This window comes from Sinohyriopsis cumingii, chromosome 1 (genome assembly GCF_028554795.1).
Source record: "Sinohyriopsis cumingii isolate HCF-2022 chromosome 1, ASM2855479v2, whole genome shotgun sequence".
NCBI lineage: Eukaryota > Metazoa > Mollusca > Bivalvia > Unionida > Unionidae > Sinohyriopsis > Sinohyriopsis cumingii.
This window is the reverse complement of record NC_142961.1, coordinates 21,442,411-21,449,146: the sequence shown is the minus strand read 5'-3', so window position 1 is coordinate 21,449,146 and position 6,736 is coordinate 21,442,411. Positions and strand designations below refer to the sequence as shown.

At 33.8% G+C, this 6,736-nt stretch overlaps 1 long non-coding RNA gene across 1 annotated transcript; it reads right to left on the bottom strand.

Moving 5' to 3' along the window:
- Nucleotides 1–278: 278 nt before the first annotated feature.
- LOC149806532 (uncharacterized) lies at nt 279–3,350 on the bottom strand. The gene is made up of 2 exons (XR_016424363.1): nt 3,180–3,350; nt 279–467 (listed from the first exon to the last, which is right to left on the bottom strand). It is a non-coding gene; the product is annotated as an uncharacterized LOC149806532 (long non-coding RNA).
- Nucleotides 3,351–6,736: the final 3,386 nt, after the last annotated feature.

Genomic DNA, 6,736 nt, shown 5'->3' with positions numbered 1-6,736 from the left:
CGTTCATTTTAATTTTACACCTTTTAAACTAACTGATCTCACTGCAATAGATGATGCTTTCAAAGTTCGAAATATTTCTGTGTCGTCAATGCATGTTTTAACATCGTGATTAAACTTTCAATCTGTTAACCGAAACCATCATTACCCTAACCCTAACCCTGCCTACCGAATTCACCATTATTCATCAATTAAAAGAAATTCTTTAACAATAATTGCTGCACTTTGTCTCAGATATATGATCAATTCTTTGTACGACCGAAAATAAACTGACACGTGTATTATTTTTAATTTTAATTCTAACTCAACATACAACTTCAAACCTCGATAGTGAATAACACATCATAAGTTAGATACTGAATGTGCTGTACCCTATTTTTCCACTCCACGTGCTGAGAAATCTGTTTTGATACTTTTTCTATCTCAGTCTGGTTATGGCAGACCTTCGTCTCTGCCATAGTGTCTACGCACTAGAAAATATAGAAAATATTTTAAAAAAAGAAACCCTGCATGTTTTCTGCTGTGCCTGAGGGAGACATTATAAAGTCCTATAACAACAATAGATATAAAACAAAAGAAACTATGAAAAAATATGGTAGCGTATCGTGATTTTTGTAATTAAATTAAATTAGATATGTGCAACAACGTTGGTATCTTCCAGACCGTGGCCTCTAACTTTGTAGTTTGTATGTTATCTTCGTATTCATTGATAAAGTCCGTTACGCAAATCAGACATATGCCGGTGGAATTAAAATTGTTCTTATTATCTTTACTTAATGCAATTTAATCAACGTTATATGTTCTTATTTCTTATATAGTGTCTATAATATCGATTGCAAATACTCGCAAAATTTATTGGTGCCGTTTGCTCCTTTACAAACTATAGGCGTAACTAATTTGCTTTCAAATCGATGATTTCACGTATACTCATTGTCTACTGATTTAAGGTAAAGGCAAAATACAAATGATATATATTTTGATGTGCTTCTTTGCCAATGATGTACTCGGGTTTTCTTTACGATTCATTACTGGTTCGATAATACTTTAGAAATCACAATATACAACAAAACAAACTTTTAGTTGTAGATAGTAGTGTAGGAATTGAAAGACCAACCCCTTTTGGGGCATTTCTTTTATGTTGTATGCTTTAGTGCATAATTTGTTGTATTCTTGCAATTTTAATTAAGAATAAAAAATGTATGCACTTCCTTCAAAAGTATTTGTGAGATGCGATCAGCACTTCTGTGCGACTGTTGATTTCTCTCTCTCTCTCTCTCTCTCTCTCTCTCTCTCTCTCAGTTATATTTGAAAAACTATTTTTAAAAAAGCTCTATTTTGCGTGAGACGCGGTGGTTAATGAGTATGTATAAAATACCGGGATATACAACATAGAAACGGCTCTCTTCGCTTCTCTTTGTAATCATAAATCAAACAATGGTCATTTCTAAGAAGAAATTATGAGGCGTCGGCTGAAGTCCAAGCTTTATCTTGGTACTAAAATCATGTTTAAAGATTTTCGAAACTAATGAGATAAATTTAGTATTTAACACTTATTCACTCCTCACTTATTCACTCCTCACTTATTCACTCCTCGCTTATTCACTCCTCACTTGTCCTATATGTACCATATACATATATATATCCATGATGCATATTTTTCCAAACTGTACAATCCTTGGGTTCTATCTTTTATTTGATCTAGTGCGGCAAATGGTGGTTATTTATAGAAAATATTGGGGGGGGGGGAGAAATAGTGTTCAGGCTCAGGATGGCTTTGATTATTATTAATCCTTCGAAGCCAACCAAATAAAACTGGTAGATCTTGGTTGATTGGATGCTTTACGGAACAGCAACACAAATAGGTTATTGAGTGCTGGGACAATTAGAGTAATTGCCTTACCCAAGAACACACCACAGTAACTGACCCAGGCTAGTCCAGTGGTAGGATTCGAACCCACACCCTTTCCGGCACGCTAACCACTGAGCCAAGATCGACTCCCGGTAGATCTTGCAAACTAATTCCGTTTCCTAATTTGAAAGCAAAATATTCACTACTGTAATTATTTCTTAAATTAACTACGATACAATTGTTTGTCTTCTTTGATGTAAGCAACTATCAAACTTCTTGCTTAAAATTCCTGTTCATTATTGTTGGCTGATACATATCGGATTTCACGTAGCATTGATGCCCTGTTGTCTTGTTAAAATGTTCCTTTTTCCGGCCATCAGCCAAAACAAAATAATCAGCATTTCTGCATAGTGTGTGTGTTGGCTAAAAACATGCAATCCTGTTAGGTTCTCCAGTTTCACAGAAGAGAGAAATAGACGTGCTCTTTTGCCTTAACACATTCATTCGGAGCGAAAGAACAAACGACGCATACACAGCCAAAAGGATTTTTAAAAAAGACTCGTCTGCTCCACAGTAACGGGTGCGTGTTCTCAATTGCGTATCGCCTCCCCCCCCCCCGAAAAAAATGGTTGCAGTGTAATTTCACTTAAGAACCTGCCAAACATCTGGTAGATTCTTTATTCTTCAAAAACGAGAGATATTATCCTGCACTTTTCGCAAAAGTTTTTATTTCTAAATAGAAGTTGGCTCTGTTGCGAGACGATCAACTGCTTTCTGCATCTGATCTGAATACCGCGCTACACCGGATAAAGGATTAAATAATACCTACGTACCGTTTCGGAATCCTCACTAGGGAAGATAAATTTCCTCAAAAACGTTCCAAAATGGTTTTGTTTTGTAAAAATTTTTTGTTAAGAAGATAACATATTTTTTATGTAGATGTTTACCCAATCCCTCTAGTCTCTTTAAACCTTCGTCCTTTGTGATCGAGCTTAAATGCCCTTGTCTTTTTCAATATCGGCGAACGTTGATACCAACAAGAGAAATGTATGATTCCTGTCTTGCTCAAACTAAACATCATTCAACTCATTGCGTAACCGGCCATGTAAGTTACGGTAATACCTGTTGGTCATTCCCGTGAGGTGAATTTTAGGAGAACAGCTGCTGAAATTGCATGTATCTCGAATGTGATACAAAGAAAATCCAACCGGTATTCGTTATATCCTTTGTCATTTTTGTATCGTGATATAAATTTTGATTCAAATTTATACTCACTGCCCAACAACAACAAAAATGTTCTAAATAAAGCAAAGATAAAGTTTGTGAAACTTACAATGCGAGCCACGATAGTTAAGTTGGGAGAACGTTGAACTCGTGATCCAAAGGTAGCGAGTATGATACGCTGCCAGACAAATCCTCGCTGGATATTTGATTGTGTTTTGGGGAAATGGATTTAGCCTCCAAATCGATGGCATTATTTCCCAAGAATGTTAGAAGTGCCGTTCAAGCCAAAAAAAGACAAAAGAAAACAAAAATAAATTCAATTAGAGAATAAATATTTCACGTTTATAGAAACTAACAGTTAATGCATTTTCATCGTATTATATTATTGGTAATTGAAAATAATTTAATGTGATTCATTTTTAACAACTAATGGCCTTGGTCTAAAGATCTATCAAAAACATCCTTTGATCCTTAAACTCAAGAGCGGGTTTATTTAATGTTATAATAATTAATTTACCATCACAGGCTTTATGCCGCTCCAAAAACAACAAGCATCATACAATTTTTGAACATTATTTTCTTATTTAGTATCAAAGAGTTTTATTTCACAAATGCTCTTTTCTTGCCTGGAACTTCCATTTTATTAAGCTTATTTTATAGACCTTCAAGTACAAAACAACGCGTAAATTTCAATGATTAAAGACTACATACACTTCGCTCTTCACACATGGATTAGCGATATAATTAAAATAGGTGACCTTCAACATGCCAAATTCACTCTCCTGTATAAAGAAATGAAATCACTATGTGAAGAGCTTTCCTTTCACTAATGTACTAATGAGTCCACTAATTTCACTCAAAACTCTTCAACCATGATAGATCTGTTATTTGTAATGATAGTGAACGTTTTGATTCTCAGCAGGGATGGAGATCTTTTTCTACACCAAGATTATATATCATTTCCCCATTTATGAGATATTGAACTAGATAAAACGTAAAGACATGTATGGATGGATATACGGCTAAAGCGACCATAATCACCCGTGGCTTAAAACATCCACAACCGAGTGTAATTACTTGAAATGTGACGATAATGACAAAACGTATCACTGACTACATAATCCTGATAAACGCAAGGTAAGAGAGAGTATCGATAAGCCGAGCAATCTAACATATCATCTTATTGGACTAAATTTCTTTCCCTGCGAAACAAAACAATCTCTGATTCGAAAGGCCAAACAGCTAGATCCTGAAAAATTAGCACAAAGCTGAACTCAAACACTACATCATGAAAACACTGGTTATCTTCTTTCCAGGCGTTTATCAGTTCTCACTGTACACATTTTATCCAAACCGTCATTTTAACGGTTCGATAGTTACCGGTGAAATTGATCAAACTTAATTATTTCAAGATTCTTGTTACAAAGCAAACTGTACTAGCTGAAAACTATGTTAACCATCTAGATATGTCTCTACATAACGGTGTAAGCCTATGTTCCATAGAACTTCTTTGTGGTAAGGCTTCTGGTCGCGAGGTCTATTAACTGCATTCTTCGTGAGCTGTTGAACGAACTCCTTTATTCAATTTTAAATCAGTCTCTTAGAAAATTAACCTTTCCAGACATTGTGAAAGTGGCATATGTTTGTAGAGTTTTCTAAAAGGGCAAACCTTCTATCGTATGTAATTACAGACGAATATCTCTACACTATACTGCTGGCAAAGTTTTCTAAGGACTGATTTTTAAACTTATATTTAATTACCATTCTTCTCCCTTTCCAATCTTGTTTTATTACGGGTGATTATATAATTAATCAATTAGGAAATTCTTATGATACATTTTGCAAGGAAATTAGAGCTGTATTTTGAGACATAAGTAAATTTTTAACCGAGTGTGGCTCGTTCACCAATTGAAAGTTACTGGTATCACAGAAAGCCATATCTAATGTCTCACTAGCTATTCACAGGCGAAAGACGAGTCCAAATTACGGCGTGCTTTCAGAATGGAGGTGTATTAGAGATGGTGTGCCCTGAGGATTCGTTTTATATATATATATATATATATATATATATATATATATATATATATATATATATATATATATATATATATATATATATATATATATGTATATATATATTATACACTCTAATATATTTTTATTTGCAGATGATACAAGTCTCTTTCTAATGCATTCGTAACCTCTCATAACCTAAACTCTGACTTGGAAAATATTTTTCAGTGAGCAAATAATTGGCTTAAATCTTTCAACCCTTCTGAAACTGAATCCCTGTCAATTTCGTGGAAAATTAATAAACCCTTCCACCCCACCCCACCCCACTATATATGCTCAACCAGAGAATTCAGGAATTTGACGTGCACAAAAATATTGGAGTTATTTTCTCAAATGACTGCTCATCAAAAAGACTTTATAAAAAAGGCATGGTCAAAATTTAACGTAATGTGTAAGCTCAAATTCCATCTTGACAGAAAATCTTTAAAACTTATATTTACAAATTATATACGACCAATTTTGGAACATGATATTGTGCTTTGAAACAGCTACAAATTACTCGAAAAAAAAAAAGAGCTCAAAGGAATACAAAACTTGGCAGTCAGAATTGTGACTGGTACAACAAACGAAGTCTAAATTCAAGCACTACACCAAGAAATAGGATGCGAAAGTCTTGAATCAAGACAACAAAATCACACACTTACACACTTGTATAAAAGGGTAAATGATGCCCTCCCTATCTCATATCTCTCTTTCCACCAATTGTTAGTGATGTTACTCGTTATGACTTACGTAATGTAAATAAGTTTCAATTTGTACAGTCTAGAACAAGTCTTTATTACAACTCGTTTCTTCCTTCAACCAAACGAGGATGGAATATATTGTCTACTGAAAGTCGTCCAAAAAGGTCAGTTAACAACATTAAAATCGCATTAAATTCTCGAGACATTTGTGGTCCAAGATACTTTCATGGAAGTAGAAATTAATTTCTAATTCTTAATTGCGACTTTAAAAACAATCAAACTGCAGGTTATTTTATCAACATTTATTTAGAAAGATTTACAAAGATAACTTAAGCGCACATGTTACTATCACCCATGCATTTCACTTCGTCATGAACAGCTTCAAACAGTAATTTCCCCTATTTTTCCAATCATTCGCCGCCGCCACAATGAAGCACTGTTCATTTTAGTAATGCTTATCATTTATTGTCCCTTTTATTTTATCCCTATTTTTTAAAATTTCTACACAATGTTTTACATATTTTACTTTGTATTTTCTCATTGTAACTTCTTATTTTTTACCATCGTGTTTCATCTACTCCTTAATTGTTCATCTTCCTGTGTTATATACCCTGGCTATATGCTAACATTTCACCAAGAGCCTTTTCACCTTGACTATGAACAGTTTTAGCTTTTTGTTGATAAAATTTTTAAATCATCCAACTTATATTCTTATTTATATATATTTCCAATTTTTGTATTGTAAAAGGAGAAGAACATAATAAGCCATTAACTTTCTCTCCAATCAGTAACATGTATATTGTACCTCTTGTAATCGCCAATTATAAATGCATCAAATAAAACATGTTTGAACTGAAAAATGTATTTATAAATACTGTCATCTTTTTTAAAACTTCCTCGTTATTACATC